Consider the following 10,100-nt stretch of genomic DNA (forward strand, 5'->3'; position numbering starts at 1 on the left):
TAGTTATTGTTCAGCTCTGAATAACGACATGGATATTCCAAATAAAAACCAGAAATGGTTTCTTATGTAAGTGTTATGTTTTTAGGTTTCTCAGCACCATTATCATGCTTGTGGGTTTCACTAAAGTGATAAACGTGAAGGACTTTCATCACTTACCTCCCACATCAAGCTGACATGCCATGATATAACTGAAATATTGTTCAAAGAGGCATCAAGCCCAACTCAGAAAGTTTCTTGTAAGTCAATGGAAAAGTTCACTGAGCATTATTATTATTATTCACACACACAGAGCACACATACATACACACATACACATGCACACAGCATCATAATGATATGTTATCAAGTCAGAGGCCAAGAAGAAGCAATGCTGTCAATGTTACCGTCACTTGTACACCTATAATTACATATTCCTGTGAGACTAACAGTGCCTAGTACATCTAGCATTCAGTTGCTCGATTCTTTTATAGTGATATATATATGTCATATATATATATATAGACTGCGCATGTATCTGTTGAGAACTAGCTAGGTATTAATCATTACTGTTATGATCAATGTGTTACTGATAATCATTTTTTTACCATTTCCACTGTCTGATTATCCATGAACTGTATGTATAAATTTGTGATTTTGTATGGTTTTACATGATTCTGTTAATGTGTCGTATGTATTATTTGAAAATAGTTGTCCAACCACATGTTTATTTATTTATTTTGTAAATATTCCCCATTTTGCTACCCGTCTAGTGAGCGAGTGAGAGAAGCTATTTCACCTCGCCTGCGACTCTTATTGCCAGAAAATGCAAATAATAAATATGCAAAACTTGACAGTTGTCTGTTTTATTCACGTAGTGTATTAATCAGGCAGGGTTTCACATAGCCTTGACCCTAAGGGATTCCGGATAAGAAAAGGTCCCCAAGGAAATATGATGGTCACAAGAGAACAACTTAATGGATTGGGTGGTCAGACTTATTGACTTAGTTGATTGCATGTCATTATACACGGATGCCTTGGATCCTTGCTCACAATAGTGATCACTATTGTGTGGTCGAAACATGAATATTTGGGGTAAGTAGGTCTTCAGCAACCCATGCTTGCCATAAAAGGCGACGATGCTTGTCGTAAGAGCGACGACTAAAGGATGGTCAGATTCGCTGGCTTGGTTGATACATGTCATCATATCTCAATTGCGCAGATCGATGCTCATGATCTCAATCACTGGATTGTCTGGTTTAGACTTGATTATAGACCGCCGTTATATAGCTGGAATATTGCTGAGTGCGTCGTTTAACAATATACAAACAATAAACAACAAACTTCACACATTATACCCATATAAAGAATCAAACCAGGCCTTCGGAATCTTGGCTAACCTAACTCTTTAAGTTAGCCCTGTTGTAGATTGCATACATAAACAATGTCAGGTCAGATTTGATGGGTAGTATTTTTCGTCAACATCGTAACCGTGACGTCATGGTCTAGAGTTGAACCAATCGGATCTCACTTAGCACCTTAATTCCAGAAGCAGAAGTGGCGTGGTTTCAAGAAATGGCATTGATCTAATGCATGTCAAGTTAATTCAACAGGTGGTGAGAATACCTTTAAAACCGAGAGGCACATGGGCGCAGACATTATTGGTGATGTTTCTCTACTATTTACGCGCTACAGTGAACGTCCATTGAACCGTTCGCGTTGTGACGTGCATATTGAAAGCCATCAATGAGGACACGTTATTCGGCGTGATTTTGTTGGAACATTGTAAATGTCGACGAGGTAAGTGCAGGCACACTTGTTTGTGTCCATATGATGAGTACCCTATTCACTACCATTACTTTCTGTTACTTAGTAACATTAGAATTGCCCCAACTGACCGTGTTTACCTCAGTTACCACTTCCTGTATCCAGAGTTGCCTCCCTTTGACAGTAATCGCTTATTGTCACTAACATCTAGCACTACAAACAGCCATAAAACCAATCCTTCAGTAAGTCCCAACAACCATTTTATAAGGTTGCCCACAACCAGTTCTACAAGTCCCTCAAGTCTTACAACTAGCCCTGCTATTAATCACACAACAAGTCCTACAACCAAATGCGTATGTGTATGTTGAACCTGAATATATTCAATAATAATAATAATAATAATAGTAGTAGTAGTCGTAGTCAATTTACTTGGTGGAGGTGTTATTTCACCATTTTCACTTGTAGAAGGTCAGACCTATTCGTACTTAGTGATGCAGGTTAGAAACAAACTCCAGAACGCCCATATCAAAGACAAACGTCTGGCAGAATACAAATGTGGACAGAAGAAAAAATGGAGTCAAGAGCTAAACGTTCGCAATAAAGTCAAAGCCACAACTCCATTTGTTGTATCCGTCCTTTCGTATTCTTTTGGTGTTGTTTTGATGACACCAAAAAGTCAAGGTATTGACACCCTCACGAAGAATCATGCCAGACAATAGGTCCCACCACGCTCGCTCTTCCTTCAATCGCTTATATTTACTAATTATAATGTGAGGTCGTGATTTGATTAACGTGAAAGCTCTCATGATCTCACTTTGTTGTGAACTTTGCACACATTTTGGCTGACGGTCCTCTTGTGAAGACTACACAGTTTTCTTAAATGAACCAAGGATGTAGGATCATCACAGTGTCAACGTGAAGGCTTTCTGTTTGCTGCTCAGTCACTTCCAACTCGAAACCACCAATGAGTGATTTTGCATCAAAATGTAGATATGAAATGTAGATAATGCAGTGAATATAATGATACTGTCCAACACAGAGCCAGTGTATGACAAACTTTGGTACAAACACGGTATCTTAGGCGACATGATGGCGTGACTTGATCCTGCAAATGAAATCATTTCTACACTTGAGTTCTCTGTCCCTTGTGATGTGATGATTTTGACAAAATTCAGGAAAAACGTGGACTCTGCTTACGAAATGTCACGCTGGCATCCAAAGTACCAAGTTGTCCAACTCTCCATTGTCCTCTGTGCCTAAGGTTTGGTATTGCCAAATGGCTGTGTACCATGTGGAGGATGTGACAAGTGCAGTTAATGTTAATGATCAATGTGACCCCAAGGATGTGGACAACTGCCGGATATATCTGGTGGTAGCTCTTGGAGAGTTGCAAAGAATTTGTTTCAGATTGGATGCCACTAAAGAACGTTGGCGCACACGACGTCCGAGTTCATCACATTGTCACATCACATTGTGGCTCGGAGGTATAATGTCTGAGTGGGGCTCCATCAGTGGGCTACCATTAAAAACTGACATAGAGTTAGACTTGTAGCATCCAGACACGAGAAAGCACGTCAATGCGACATTAAAGCCAATTTCACCTCACCTCATCTCAAACCACAACACACATTCGGGTCCAAATGGGATATTCCGTTACCCACACACAATATCTTATTGTTTTAATATTTTTTTTATCTGAGATTTGGAGTTTGGGGTTTAGCGCCAAATTAGAATTCTTATTATTAGTGCAGGATTTCACAGTAAACCTCAAACAGACAGATTCCCCGACGTGCAGTCCGAACATTATGACGGTTGATTTTGGGAAAATAGTTACATAGTTTGATATAGGCCAACATTAATATGGCGTAATGAAACTGATGTATCCAGTTCCAAGATGGATTCTTCCCAATGCTAACCGAGTTGACCTATGGCATTGGGGTAAGGGTACTTAACTGCTATTACTTTAACAAAATCTGAGGCAAAAGTAATTTTATTAAGTATTTTCTAAAAAGAATGTTCCAAAATCACATCGGTTCATCCACAACAGGAACCCCCACCCAAACCCACATACACAGGAATCTGGGATTCAAACCCATCATCATACCTTTCAGGACTGATTGAGTGTATTTTCAAATTATATTAACCCTTTGAAAATATAGTTATATATGCCATGATATGCCATGATGTAAATGGTAATAACACAAGTAAAAAGGCGAAGAAATTCATAATCATGCTTTAGTAACCATAGGGATGTCTATGAGAGTTTAGAATGGTACAACCATTTGCTTATAACTCTGATGTAGTGGTGTTTGTGGAGGGTTCAGTTAGAGGTGAACTTCAACCAACTTCAAAGTTTAGGAATGTCGCCTTTAACTTTTAGATGATTCAGCATGCTTTTAAGCGTTGCATTGATGTCGTTCTGACGTGACCCGTAATGGGATGTCCTCAGATCTTTTTTTAGCGACAGCGAGAACTTAGATCTGATTTTAATGAGATTGAACATCTCGATCTGTCCCATCTACCAGTACCTGAAACGTGAGAAAACATCGTGAGTGAGAGCGTTTGGACTAAATCTGCTTTAAACACTATTTCAGCCATATCATGGCAGGAAACCCCGACATAATGCAGGTCTCAGTCAGGTATGGTCTTAACACATCTAGAAACATAATCAGGAGGAACCGGGATTTGAATCAACCATCATAGGTTACTTGCAGTCTTAGGAACGCTACACTGGACCGCGAATTGCTGTGCCTTAGACTACTGGGGCCACCCGTGCCATCACCACATAGGGTAACCATTGTAAATTTACAGTTTCCAACAGGTCCATAACATTGGACTTTGAAAGTGTTGTGCATCAGTGCAAACAATTGAATTAAAAAAATGAAATTTGGAAGATGTGTTGACTCTCCTTCAAGAACCACTGGAGAAAGCTGCACTCAAAAATCAAACGGCTCCAGCAACATTCGCTGATGCGTGGGTCTACAAACAGTAAGAGCCCACAGTATCGACTCGAGAATATAGTTCTTCACGTTGCTTTAAAACGTTTGACCAAACCAGAAACAGTCTCCGCTAAATGTTTGCAACTGATTACAAATGTACCACGTTCATTCAATTAAGTAACTCAGTCACATTATGTATACATCTGTTACATCTGTTGTACCATATACTCTAATGACGTGTCGTGGTTAATTTGACGGGACTGACATTATTCTAATAATTACCTTGAACAGTTCTTGTGTACTCCGAGGGGGGAAAGAGTCTACCGTTCTGAGAACTAATGTTTTATCTTGGATTTATCTTGGATTGGTCGTCCCCACCAAAAACATAGAAGAGTTTAGAAACTCGAAAATCATTATGTTTCAATACATCTTGGCCATGCAAAGGATATGCCTCTTAAAGACGTTCTGTATACAATATTGTTAACATATTACACAGTTCAAGCAAGCAACAATCATCCCCTCCCTTCAGTGTTTACCTAGACATTTCTTGTTACTTTGTTAACAGATCTGCATCCCTAAAAATCAGGTGTGTGGTGGGAAAGAATTCCAGACTAGAGCTTTCGTTTATTACCCTGAGTTTTATTATAAAAAATACAAATCATGAATTGTTTCCCTGCATTAATAGACAATTGATATAAGCTCAATGACAGTACATTTTCACTCACAAGTGTGGGATGGAGCTTCAACAATTAAACTATTCCCATCTTCCCGAGGCAAGAGAGTTTACTGACTATAAAAGTCCAGTTTCCACCCTTGCCGAACTAGGCTGGTATTATGGAGTTACATTTTGGCTGGACTAACGAGTCTATGCATAGTCCAATCAAAATCGCGCTCCGAAATCGAAATCCAGTTTGTGATTTGATGCACTTGGCGATATAAGACTCGTTTTATCACAATATATAGATCTTGATTATCGATCAGATCGTCTTGACTTGGCGCCGCAGTTTTGTTTGAAGCAGATGCAAGTGATACGAGAGGTGGAATCTGATTGGTCTATAGGAGAGACATAGAAGGGACATAACTCGTAATAGCCACTGGTGGCGCTACGATCGAGCCCAGGAATTCAAGCCTAGTTTGGCAAGGGTGGAAACTGGACTTTCAAAGTCAGTTAACTCTTGCCTCGGGAAGATGCATGAGAAATGGTTTGCGGCAGAGAATATAGGATTGTAGACCTTAACTATCTGCGAGACATCTTGCTGCTATAACATTAACACGATTCTGTTGGGAAAGCCAATCCCCCAGAGAGTGCACGAAACGATCAGACGACCGTAGCCTGTTCCAAGCACAGTGACCCAAAACCTGGAAAGTATCATAGTTACAAGAGTCAGTCAGTTGAGTCATCATAATTACTGCGTGTCAGCTTCATGTGAGATGAAAGCCTGAAGTGATGCAGTTGCAACAGTTCGAAGCAAGGGAAGCTTAAATACTATTGAACTACACTTTGTTTCTGGCATCTGTCATGACATAGTTACAATACATGTTTGTTCTAGCGATTCCGTGTTGCAGCTAAAGGCAATGGAAGACTTTCCAAATAAGTATAAGACCGCCTCCTTGCTGTAGTGGATATGGCATCTGCCCGGAAGTCGGAAGGTCGGTGGTTTAATTCCCTGTCGTTAATTACCAAAGTACGTTGTTATGGTAATTGTTGTTACCCTGACTGGCGTTAATGGGACAAACACAAGAACTCGTCAGTTTGGAGCCTGAAGATAGGATATTCATGTTAAACTATGGCATTCAGCTACACATGCACGCACGCACGCAGGCACACACACACGCACGCACACACACACGCACTCACTTACACGTCGCTGTGTATGTGCAAAACAAAAATCTTGAAAGCGAACCCACTTTACCTCATCCTATACATATGTCTTTCATACTGAAATGTGCAACGGCGTTTCCAAGGCTATATATCAACAAAATTGACACAAAAGAAGGTAGGTCATATCCTCTTTGGGGCTACCGGAAATTAATGTTACGAGAAACTTTGACATATGTTCAAACGGCTGTTAACATGCCTTGTTCTGATACTAAACTACAATTCTGACAAGATCACGAAACTACATATGGGCAAAATGAGTGATAAACACACGCATTCATGTAAAATGAACTAAAACTATACAATGTGCTCAGTTCAACAGACGCATGGAGAGACAATAAAAAAATAACACACCTTCCTAGCCACTTTGTCATTGTTCTGTTTAAAGATACGCCCAGTGTCTTTTGTTCACCACAGGGAAGTCGCCCGCTAAACGGCACAGCCTGATAGGAAAACAAAACATAATGTAGAGTAGATAAATCTTTGGCTAGTCAAGTAAAACATGGCACAGATTGTAGATTTTTAAAAAAAGATAGCACGGGTTATAGCAGTTGATCCGAATCTCTGTTGGTTGGTTTGTTGTTTAAAGCCGCCCTCAGCAATATTCCAGCTGTATGACGGCGGTCTGTAAATAATCGACTCTAGGCCAGACAATCCAGTGTTTAATATCACGAGCATCGATCCACGCAATTGGGATCGATGACATTCATTAACCAAGTCAGCGAGCCTGACCACCTGATCCCGTTAGTCGCCTTTTACGGCAAGCATGGGACCCGGATCTTCACGGTCCCGAATCTATAGGATCTAGGATACGAACTACCATGAACACAACGTTTCACGGAGTGAAACCTTATTTGTCCAAACACTGTAAACATACTTTGAGACATATTAAAAAGATGACAGTTGGAAAAACTGATCATCAAGGCTGAAATTAAAGAGACTAATGTTCTCAAAGTGAAACACAACACTAGAGAAAATGAGTCTCTGAGAAAATGGCATCACAAGTCAGTATCTCGTGTGTCCGCCATGTGCATTGATGACTGCCGTGCAACGTCTATACATGGAATGGATGAGGCGGTTGATGAACGCCATAGGCACTTGAGCCCACACTCTGAGGAACGCCTGACGCAGTTCAGCTGCAGTTGGTCGGACGTCATTCAGCCGTCTTAGAATCTCGTCCCAGGTGCTCAACGGGATTTAAATCGGGACCGAGGGCAGGTCACTGCATGGTTCTGATGCCATTCTGCTGGAGGAAGTCTCTTGTTGCTCTCGTAGTGTGGGCACAGGCGTTATCATTCTGAAATTCGTGGTTGCGGCGATGTGACAAATGAGGTATGGCGTGTGGCCTCAAGACTTGATCAATGTACCGAGCTGCCGTGACACCATTGCCTCTCCCTGGACCGAAATTCTGGAAGACCACAGGGCCGACCCTCTGTGCAAGACCAATTCCACCCCACGAGTCTCTCTCAACAACACAAGCATCCGAATAACGTTCCCCACGGCGACGTCAGACTCTCTCTCTCTGCCATCTGCTGTTGAGATACAGTAACGGCTCTCGTCTGAGAAGAGGACTCTTCTCCACTGCTGGTGGCGCCAATGCTGGTGCTGTGTTGCCCACTGAAGACGGTCCCAGCGATGACATGGTGTCAGAATGCCTCCTCGGTGTGACGATGGAGGTGTCTTCTCGTCAATCGTCGACGCACGGTGTCTGCACTAATGTGTTGTGGGTGTGTCACCGTGGTCTGTCGAGCAGTTTCCGCAGCAGTAACCTTGGTCTTCCACTACGTTGTCGGTTATCTGTAGTGTTAGTGTTCTGGTACCGTTGCTGGAGCCTGTATATGGTCCTACATTGGCTACTTGCCGGGCGGGGGCGGTCGGGTAGCCTAGTGGTTAAAGCGTTCTGTCGTCACGCCGAAGACCTGGGTTCGATTCCCGACATGGGTACAATGTGTGAAGCCCATTTCTGGTGTCCCCCGCCGTGATATTGCTGGAATATTGCTAAAAGCGGCGTAAAACCATACTCACTTGCCGGGCGGTTTTTCCACCTTGTAATCGTCCAAGGGCTTGGTGTCGCTGATTTCTTGTCAATCTTAGCATATGGTAGCAATTCAGTAACGAATGAATGTTACCTGATCTGGGTGGATTTTTATAGGACCAAAGATGGGGGAACGCATGTGCATTTCAGTTTGCAGTGAACTCACATGCATCGGGTAACCATGGCTGTTGCCGTGATGCGTTTGGGCGATCGGTTTTATTGTCATCTGCTTTGTTTTTTTATTATCAAATTTTATTTTTACGGACAAGGTAATGTTAAATTTTAAAAACTTTGATAAAAATTACCCAGATGTTTTTAAATAACAACTTTTCATGCAATGTTACTTGGGGTGACGTTTCTTTTGCGGTTCAGTGTATGTAAGCATCACTACATTATTAGTTTGATCAAAGAACTTGGTACAAGTGGCATATCAATAATGCCACTTACGATGCCAGTATGTTAAGTGAAAGGAAGAAATCTGCCAAAACCATGCATCAGTGCTGTCAACTTTTGACGTGATTCTTTCCCTCCTTTGTATTGGTTTTCAAAGCTCCAAAGAGAGATATATTGCTGGTTGCAGCAAATCACCAAATCCCTGTCTCAAAGATTAACCACAATCATTAATACTATCCAGGAAGTACTTTTGTATATTTGCAGAAAGTATTTGAAACGGGTGGAATCTATATCATGTGGAATCTCAATAAAAGTTCCAATTCTGTCAAAACATTTAATTTTTTAACTTTGTACACCACAGTCGCACCTGTCAAGTAAAAGGAAAAACAAATTTATTTGATTTGTCACAAAACGTGATAAAAGCTTCAAAGGTTGGGGGTTTGTTTTGCAGGGTAACTAGTACATTCTTTTAATGTCTTTTGGTATGGTGCGACCGGGGATCGAACCCCCCGACATTCTGCCCTCCGTGCGGACACTCTCCCACTAGACCAAGGTGGGGTCTACAATGAAGGAAGGACTTCTTTCTTTATGTTCACACATAGTATATGAGAAAAGTGGAATTTATATCAAGAGGATTTTCAAAAATTGAAGGGATTTGCTTGAGTTTTTACAAACTCAGAAAAGAACCAAGTTCAATTATTTCGAAACATTTGATTTTTCTTCTTGTACACCCCACCTCTCAGTACAAATTAAGGGAAAACTTCATTCCTTGGCCCATTGGGTAGTGACCATATTACATCTCTACCGTCAGAGATTCAGGACGAATTGTCCAAATGAGAATTACTGAAAAAACAATATGTGAAATACGAGACTTCCTGATTGAAATGTGAAATTTAAAATGTGAAAGTCATTTGAGTAAGCATGAGTGAGTGAGTGAGTGAGTAAGTGAGTATGGTTTTACGCCGCTTTTAGCAATATTCCAGCAATATCACGGCGGGGGTCACCAGAAATGGGCTTCACACATTGTACCCATGTCGGGAATCGAACACGGGGGTCTTCGGCGTGACGAGCGAATGCTTTAACCACTAGGCTACCCGACCGACCCTGAGTA

Source organism: Haliotis cracherodii, unplaced genomic scaffold (assembly GCF_022045235.1).
Source record: "Haliotis cracherodii isolate W230 unplaced genomic scaffold, xgHalCrac1.p SCAF_17, whole genome shotgun sequence".
In the NCBI taxonomy this organism is placed as follows: Eukaryota; Metazoa; Mollusca; class Gastropoda; order Lepetellida; family Haliotidae; genus Haliotis; species Haliotis cracherodii.